Genomic DNA, 10,531 nt, shown 5'->3' with positions numbered 1-10,531 from the left:
GTGTGGTACTGGACAGATGGGTTAGTATTATAGGTGTGGTACTAGAAAGATGGGTTATGGGTAGTATTATAGGTGTGGTACTGGACAGATGGGTTAGTAATATAGGTGTGGTACTGGACAGATGGGTTAGTATTATAGGTGTGGTACTGGACAGATGGGTTAAGTATTATAGGTGTGGTACTGGACAGATGGGTTAGTATTATAGGTGTGGTACTAGACAGACGGGTTAGTATTATAGGTGTGGTACTGGACAGATGGGTTAGTATTATAGGTGTGTTACTGGACAGATGGGTTGTAGTATTATAGGTGTGGTTCTGGACAGATGGGTTAGTATTATAGGTGTGGTACTGGACAGATGGGTTAGTATTATAGGTGTGGTACTGGACAGATGGGTTAGTATTATAGGTGTGGTACTAGACAGATGAGTTATGGGTAGGATTATAGGTGTGGTACTAGATAGATGGGTTATGGGAAGTATTATAGGTGTGGTACTGGACAGATGGGTTAGTATTATAGGTGTGGTAATGGACAGATGGGTTAGTATTATAGGTGTGGTACTGGACAGATGGGTTAGTATTATAGGTGTGGTACTAGACAGATGGGTTAGTATTATAGGTGTGGTACTGGACAGATGGGTTAGTATTATAGGTGTGGTACTGGACAGATGGGTTAGTATTATAGGTGTGGTACTGGACAGATGGGTTAGTATTATAGGTGTGGTACTGGACAGATGGGTTAGTATTATAGGTGTGGTACTGGACAGATGGGTTAGTATTATAGGTGTGGTACTGGACAGATGGGTTAGTATTATAGGTGTGGTACTGGACAGATGGGTTAGTATTATAGGTGTGGTACTGGACAGATGGGTTAGTATTATAGGTGTGGTACTGGACAGATGGGTTAGTATTATAGGTGTGGTACTAGACAGATGGGTTAGTATTATAGGTGTGGTACTGGACAGATGGGTTAGTATTATAGGTGTGGTACTGGACAGATGGGTTAGTATTATAGGTGTGGTACGGGACAGATGGGTTAGTATTATAGGTGTGGTACTGGACAGATGGGTTAGTATTATAGGTGTGGTACTAGACAGATGGGTTATTATTATGGGTGTGGTACTGGACAGATTGGTTAGTATTATAGGTGTGGTACTGGACAGATGGGTTAGTATTATAGGTGTGGTACGGGACAGATGGGTTAGTATTATAGGTGTGGTACGGGACAGATGGGTTAGTATTATAGGTGTGGTACTGGACAGATGGGTTAGTATTATAGGTGTGGTACTGGACAGATGGGTTAGTATTATAGGTGTGGTACTGGACAGATGGGTTAGTATTATAGGTGTGGTACTGGACAGATGGGTTAGTATTATACGTGTGGTACTGGACAGATGGGTTAGTATTATAGGTGTGGTACGGGACAGATGGGTTAGTATTATAGGTGTGGTACTGGACAGATGGGTTAGTATTATAGGTGTGGTACTGGACAGATGGGTTAGTATTATAGGTGTGGTACTAGACAGATGGGTTAGTATTATAGGTGTGGTACGGGGCAGATGGGTTAGTATTATAGGTGTGGTACTGGACAGATGGGTTAGTATTATAGGTGTGGTACTGGACAGATGGGTTAGTATTATTAGGTGTGGTACTGGACAGATGGGTTAGTATTATAGGTGTGGTACTGGACAGATGTGTTAGTATTATAGCAGTGGTACAGGACAGATGGGTTAGTATTATAGGTGTGGTACTGGACAGATGGGTTAGTATTATTAGGTGTGGTACTGGACAGATGGGTTAGTATTATAGGTGTGGTACTGGACAGATGGGTTAGTATTATAGGTGTGGTACTGGACAGATGGGTTATGGGAAAGCTATAGGTGTGGTACTTGATAGATGGGTTATGGGAAGTATTATAGGTGTGGTACTGGACAGATGGGTTATGGGTTAGTATTATAGGTGTGGTACTGGAAAGATGGGTTAGTATTATAGGTGTGGTACTGGACAGATGGGTTAGTATTATAGGTGTGGTACTAGACAGATGGGTTAGTATTATAGGTGTGGTACTAGACAGATGGGTTATGGGTTAGTATTATTGGTGTGGTACTAGACATATGGGTTATGGGTAGTATTATAGGTGTGGTACTGGACAGATGGGTTAGTATTATAGGTGTGGTACTAGACAGATGGGATATGGGTAGTATTATAGGTGTGGTACTGGACAGATGGGTTAGTAATATAGGTGTGGTACTGGACAGATGGGTTAGTATTATAGGTGTGGTACTGGACAGATGGGTTATGGGTAGTATTATAGGTGTGGTACTGGACAGATGGGTTAGTATTATAGGTGTGGTACTGGACAGATGGGTTAGTATTATAGGTGTGGTACTGGACAGATGGGTTAGTATTATAGGTGTGTTACTGGACAGATGGGTTATGGATAGTATTATAGGTGTGGTACTGGACAGATGGTTTAGTATTATAGGTGTGGTACTAGACAGATGGGTTAGTATTATAGGTGTGGTACTAGACAGATGGGTTAGTATTATAGGTGTGGTACTGGACAGATGGGTTAGTATTATAGGTATGGTACTAGACAGATGGGTTATGGGTAGGATTATAGGTGTGGTACTAGATAGATGGGTTATGGGAAGTATTATAGGTGTGGTACTGGACAGATGGGTTAGTTTTATAGGTGTGGTAATGGACAGATGGGTTAGTATTATAGGTGTGGTACTGGACAGATGGGTTAGTATTATAGGTGTGGTACTAGACAGATGGGTTAGTATTATAGGTGTGGTACTGGACAGATGGGTTAGTAATATAGGTGTGGTACTGGACAGATGGGTTAGTATTATAGGTGTGGTACTGGACAGATGGGTTAGTATTACAGGTGTGGTACTGGACAGATGGGTTAGTATTATTGGAGTGGTACTAGACGGATGGGTTAGTATTATAGGAATGGAACTGGACAGATGGATTATGGGTAGTATCATAGGTGTGGTACTGGACAGATGGGTTAGTATTATAGGTGTGGTACTGGACAGATGGGTTAGTATTATAGGTGTGGTACTGGACAGATGGGTTAGTATTATAGGTGTGGTACTGGACAGATGGGTTAGTATTATAGGTGTGGTACTAGACAGATGGGTTATGGGTAGTATTATAGGTGTGGTACTGGACAGATGGGTTAGTATTATAGGTGTGGTACTGGACAGATGGGTTAGTATTATAGGTGTGGTACTGGACAGATGGGTTAGTATTATAGGTGTGGTACTAGACAGATGGTTTATGGGTTAGTATTATAGGTGTGGTACTAGACAGATGGGTTAGTATTATAGGTGTGGTACTGGACAGATTGGTTAGTATTATAGGTGTGGTACTGGACAGATGGGTTAGTATTATAGGTGTGGTACTAGACAGATGGGTTACTATTATAGGTGTGGTACTGGACAAATGGGTTAGTATTATAGGTGTGGTACTAGACAGATGGGTTAGTATAATAGGTGTGGTACTGGACAGATGGGTTAGTATTATAGGTGTGGTACTGGACAGATGGGTTATGGGTAGTATTATTGGTGTGGTACTAGACAGATGGGTTATGGGTAGTATTATAGGTGTGGTACTGGACAGATGGGTTAGTATTATAGGTGTGGTACTAGACAGATGGGTTATGGGTAGTATTATAGGTGTGGTACTGGACAGATGGGTTAGTAATATAGGTGTGGTACTGGACAGATGGGTTAGTATTATGGGTGTGGAACTGGACAGATGGGTTAGTATTATAGGTGTGGTACTGGACAGATGGGTTAGTATTATAGGTGTGTTACTGGACAGATGGGTTATGGATAGTATTATAGGTGTGGTACTGGACAGATGGGTTAGTATTATAGGTGTGGTACTAGACAGATTGGTTAGTATTATAGGTGTGGTACTGGACAGATGGGTTAGTATTATAGGTGTGGTACTAGACAGATGGGTTATGGGTAGGATTATAGGTGTGGTACTAGATAGATGGGTTATGGGTAGTATTATAGGTGTGGTACTGGACAGATGGGTTAGTATTATAGGTGTGGTACTAGAAAGATGGGTTATGGGTAGTATTATAGGTGTGGTACTGGACAGATGGGTTAGTAATATAGGTGTGGTACTGGACAGATGGGTTAGTATTATAGGTGTGGTACTGGACAGATGGGTTAGTATTACAGGTGTGGTACTGGACGGATGGGTTAGTATTATAGGTGTGGTACTAGACGGATGGGTTAGTATTATAGGTGTGGTACTGGACAGATGGATTATGGGTAGTATTATAGGTGCGGTACTGGACAGATGGGTTAGTATTATAGGTGTGGTTCTGGACAGATGGGTTAGTATTATAGGTGTGGTACTGGACAGATGGGTTAGTATTATAGGTGTGGTACTGGACAGATGGGTTAGTATTATAGGTGTGGTACTAGACAGATGGGTTATGGGTAGTATTATAGGTGTGGTACTGGACAGATGGGTTAGTATTATAGGTGTGGTACTGGACACATGGTTTAGTATTATAGGTGTGGTACTGGACAGACGGGTTAGTATTATAGGTGTGGTACTAGACAGATGGTTTATGGGTTAGTATTATAGGTGTGGTACTAGACAGATGGGTTAGTATTATAGGTGTGGTACGGGACAGATGGGTTTGTATTATAGGTGAGGTACTGGACAGATGGGTTAGTATTATAGGTGTGGTACTAGACAGATGGGTTAGTATTATAGGTGTGGTACTGGACAGATGGGTTAGTATTATAGGTGTGGTACTGGACAGATGGGTTAGTATTATAGGTGTGGTACTAGACAGATGGTTTAGGGTTAGTATTATAGGTGTGGTACGAGACAGATGGGTTAGTATTATAGGTGTGGTACGGGACAGATGGGTTAGTATTATAGGTGTGGTACTGGACAGATGGGTTGGTATTATAGGTGTGGTACTAGACAGATGGGTTAGTATTATAGGTGTGGTACTGGACAGATGGGTTAGTATTATAGGTGTGGTACTAGACAGATGGGTTATGGGTAGGATTATAGGTGTGGTACTAGACAGATGGGTTATGGGTAGTATTATAGGTGTGGTACTGGACAGATGGGTTAGTATTATAGGTGTGGTACTAGAAAGATGGGTTATGGGTAGTATTATAGGTGTGGTACTGGACAGATGGGTTAGTAATATAGGTCTGGTACTGGACAGATGGGTTAGTATTATAGGTGTGGTACTGGACAGATGGGTTATGGGTAGTATTATAGCTGTGGTACTGGACAGATGGGTTAGTATTATAGGTTTGGTACTGGACAGATGAGTTAGTATTATAGGTGTGGTACTGGACAGATGGGTTAGTATTATAGGTGTGTTACTAGACAGATGGGTTAGTATTATAGGTGTGGTACTGGACAGATGGGTTAGTAATATAGGTGTGGTACTGGACAGATGGGTTAGTATTATAGGTGTGGTACTGGACAGATGGGTTAGTATTACAGGTGTGGTACTGGACGGATGGGTTAGTATTATTGGAGTGGTACTAGACGGATGGGTTAGTATTATAGGAATGGAACTGGACAGATGGATTATGGGTAGTATCATAGGTGTGGTACTGGACAGATGGGTTAGTATTATAGGTGTGGTACTGGACAGATGGGTTAGTATTATAGGTGTGGTACTGGACAGATGGGTTAGTATTATAGGTGTGGTACTGGACAGATGGGTTAGTATTATAGGTGTGGTACTAGACAGATGGGTTATGGGTAGTATTATAGGTGTGGTACTGGACAGATGGGTTAGTATTATAGGTGTGGTACTGGACAGATGGGTTAGTATTATAGGTGTGGTACTGGACAGATGGGTTAGTATTATAGGTGTGGTACTAGACAGATGGTTTATGGGTTAGTATTATAGGTGTGGTACTAGACAGATGGGTTAGTATTATAGGTGTGGTACTGGACAGATTGGTTAGTATTATAGGTGTGGTACTGGACAGATGGGTTAGTATTATAGGTGTGGTACTGGACAGATGGGTTACTATTATAGGTGTGGTACTGGACAGATGGGTTAGTATTATAGGTGTGGTACTAGACAGATGGGTTAGTATTATAGGTGTGGTACTGGACAGATGGGTTAGTATTATAGGTGTGGTACTGGACAGATGGGTTATGGGTAGTATTATTGGTGTGGTACTAGACAGATGGGTTATGGGTAGTATTATAGGTGTGGTACTGGACAGATGGGTTAGTATTATAGGTGTGGTACTAGACAGATGGGTTATGGGTAGTATTATAGGTGTGGTACTGGACAGATGGGTTAGTAATATAGGTGTGGTACTGGACAGATGGGTTAGTATTTTGGGTGTGGAACTGGACAGATGGGTTAGTATTATAGGTGTGGTACTGGACAGATGGGTTAGTATTATAGGTGTGTTACTGGACAGATGGGTTATGGATAGTATTATAGGTGTGGTACTGGACAGATGGGTTAGTATTATAGGTGTGGTACTAGACAGATTGGTTAGTATTATAGGTGTGGTACTGGACAGATGGGTTAGTATTATAGGTGTGGTACTAGACAGATGGGTTATGGGTAGGATTATAGGTGTGGTACTAGACAGATGGGTTATGGGTAGTATTATAGGTGTGGTACTGGACAGATGGGTTAGTATTATAGGTGTGGTACTAGAAAGATGGGTTATGGGTAGTATTATAGGTGTGGTACTGGACAGATGGGTTAGTATTATAGGTGTGGTACTGGACAGATGGGTTAGTATTATAGGTGTGGTACTGGACAGATGGGTTATGGGTAGTATTATAGGTGTGGTACTGGACAGATGGGTTAGTATTATAGGTGTGGTACTGGACAGATGGGTTAGTATTATAGGTGTGGTACTGGACAGATGGGTTAGTATTATAGGTGTGTTACTGGACAGATGGGTTTTGGATAGTATTATAGGTGTGGTACTGGACAGATGGGTTAGTATTATAGGTGTGGTACTAGACAGATGGGTTAGTATTATAGGTGTGGTACTGGACAGATGGGTTAGTATTATAGGTGTGGTACTAGACAGATGGGTTATGGGTAGGATTATAGGTGTGGTACTAGACAGATGGGTTATGGGTAGTATTATAGGTGTGGTACTGGACAGATGGGTTAGTATTATAGGTGTGGTAATGGACAGATGGGTTAGTATTATAGGTGTGGTACTGGACAGATGGGTTAGTATTATAGGTGTGGTACTAGACAGATGGGTTAGTATTATAGGTGTGGTACTGGACAGATGGGTTAGTAATATAGGTGTGGTACTGGACAGATGGGTTAGTATTATAGGTGTGGTACTGGACAGATGGGTTAGTATTACAGGTGTGGTACTGGACGGATGGGTTAGTATTATTGGAGTGGTACTAGACGGATGGGTTAGTATTATAGGAATGGTACTGGACAGATGGATTATGGGTAGTATCATAGGTGCGGTACTGGACAGATGGGTTAGTATTATAGGTGTGGTTCTGGACAGATGGGTTAGTATTATAGGTGTGGTACTGGACAGATGGGTTAGTATTATAGGTGTGGTACTGGACAAATGGGTTAGTATTATAGGTGTGGTACTAGACAGATGGGTTATGGGTAGTATTATAGGTGTGGTACTGGACAGATGGGTTAGTATTATAGGTGTGGTACTGGACAGATGGGTTAGTATTATAGGTGTGGTACTGGACAGATGGGTTAGTATTATAGGTGTGGTACTAGACAGATGGTTTATGGGTTAGTATTATAGGTGTGGTACTAGACAGATGGGTTAGTATTATAGGTGTGGTACGGGACAGATGGGTTTGTATTATAGGTGAGGTACTGGACAGATGGGTTAGTATTATAGGTGTGGTACTAGACAGATGGGTTAGTATTATAGGTGTGGTACTGGACAGATGGGTTAGTATTATAGGTGTGGTACTGGACAGATGGGTTAGTATTATAGGTGTGGTACTGGACAGATGGGTTAGTATTATAGGTGTGGTACTGGACAGATGGGTTATAGTATTATAGGTGTGGTACTAGACAGATGGGTTATGGGTAGTATTATAGGTGTGGTACCGAGACAGATGGGTTAGTATTATAGGTGTGGTACTGGACAGATGGGTTAGGTATTATAGGTGTGGTACTGGACAGATGGGTTAGTATTATAGGTGTGGTACTGGACAGATGGGTTAGTATTATAGGTGTGGTACTGGACAGATGGGTTAGTATTATAGGTGTGGTACTGGACAGATGGGTTAGTATTATAGGTGTGGTACTGGACAGATGGGTTAGTATTATAGGTGTGGTACTGGACAGATGGGTTAGTATTATAGGTGTGGTACGGGACAGATGGGTTAGTATTATAGGTGTGGTACTGGACAGATGGGTTAGTATTATAGGTGTGGTACTAGACAGATGGGTTATGGGTAGTATTATAGGTGTGGTACTAGACAGATGGGTTATGGGTAGTATTATAGGTGTGGTACTGGACAGATGGGTTAGTATTATAGGTGTGGTACTAGAAAGATGGGTTATGGGTAGTATTATAGGTGTGGTACTGGACAGATGGGTTAGTAATATAGGTGTGGTACTGGACAGATGGGTTAGTATTATAGGTGTGGTACTGGACAGATGGGTTATGGGTAGTATTATAGGTGTGGTACTGGACAGATGGGTTAGTATTATAGGTTTGGTACTGGACAGATGGGTTAGTATTATAGGTGTGGTACTGGACAGATGGGTTAGTATTATAGGTGTGTTACTGGACAGATGGGTTTTGGTAGTATTATAGGTGTGGTACTGGACAGATGGGTTAGTATTATAGGTGTGGTACTAGACAGATGGGTTAGTATTATAGGTGTGGTACTGGACAGATGGGTTAGTATTATAGGTGTGGTACTAGACAGATGGGTTATGGGTAGGATTATAGGTGTGGTACTAGATAGATGGGTTATGGGAAGTATTATAGGTGTGGTACTGGACAGTTGGGTTAGTATTATAGGTGTGGTAATGGACAGATGGGTTAGTATTATAGGTGTGGTACTGGACAGATGGGTTAGTATTATAGGTGTGGTACTAGACAGATGGGTTAGTATTATAGGTGTGGTACTGGACAGATGGGTTAGTAATATAGGTGTGGTACTGGACAGATGGGTTAGTATTATAGGTGTGGTACTGGACAGATGGGTTAGTATTACAGGTGTGGTACTGGACGGATGGGTTAGTATTATTGGTGTGGTACTAGACGGATGGGTTAGTATTATAGGTGTGGTACTGGACAGATGGATTATGGGTAGTATCATAGGTGCGGTACTGGACAGATGGGTTAGTATTATAGGTGTGGTACTGGACAGATGGGTTAGTATTATAGGTGTGGTACTGGACAGATGGGTTAGTATTATAGGTGTGGTACTGGACAGATGGGTTAGTATTATAGGTGTGGTACTAGACAGATGGGTTATGGGTAGTATTATAGGTGTGGTACTGGACAGATGGGTTAGTATTATAGGTGTGGTACTGGACACATGGTTTAGTATTATAGGTGTGGTACTGGACAGATGGGTTAGTATTATAGGTGTGGTACTAGACAGATGGTTTATGGGTTAGTATTATAGGTGTGGTACTAGACAGATGGGTAGTATTATAGGTGTGGTACGGGACAGATGGGTTTGTATTATAGGTGAGGTACTGGACAGATGGGTTAGTATTATAGGTGTGGTACTAGACAGATGGGTTAGTATTATAGGTGTGGTACTGGACAGATGGGTTAGTATTATAGGTGTGGTACTGGACAGATGGGTTAGTATTATAGGTGTGGTACTGGACAGATGGGTTAGTATTATAGGTGTGGTACTGGACAGATGGGTTAGTATTATAGGTGTGGTACTAGACAGATGGTTTATGGGTTAGTATTATAGGTGTGGTACGAGACAGATGGGTTAGTATTATAGGTGTGGTACTGGACAGATGGGTTAGTATTATAGGTGTGGTACTGGACAGATGGGTTAGTATTATAGGTGTGGTACTGGACAGATGGGTTAGTATTATAGGTGTGGTACTGGACAGATGGGTTAGTATTATAGGTGTGGTACTGGACAGATGGGTTAGTATTATAGGTGTGGTACTGGACAGATGGGTTAGTATTATAGGTGTGGTACTGGACAGATGGGTTAGTATTATAGGTGTGGTACTGGACAGATGGGTTAGTATTATAGGTGTGGTACTGGACAGATGGGTTAGTATTATAGGTGTGGTACTGGACAGATGGGTTATGGGTAGTATTATTGGTGTGGTACTAGACAGATGGGTTATGGGTAGTATTATAGGTGTGGTACTGGACAGATGGGTTAGTATTACAGGTGTGGTACTAGACAGATGGGTTATGGGTAGTATTATAGGTGTGGTACTGGACAGATGGGTTAGTAATATAGGTGTGGTACTGGACAGATGGGTTAGTATTATAGGTGTGGTACTGGACAGATGGGTTATGGGTAGTATTATAGGT

This window comes from Salmo salar, unplaced genomic scaffold (genome assembly GCF_905237065.1).
Source record: "Salmo salar unplaced genomic scaffold, Ssal_v3.1, whole genome shotgun sequence".
Taxonomy (NCBI): Eukaryota; Metazoa; Chordata; class Actinopteri; order Salmoniformes; family Salmonidae; genus Salmo; species Salmo salar.
The sequence above is the reverse complement of the archived record's forward strand: the minus strand, read 5'-3'. Positions refer to the sequence as shown.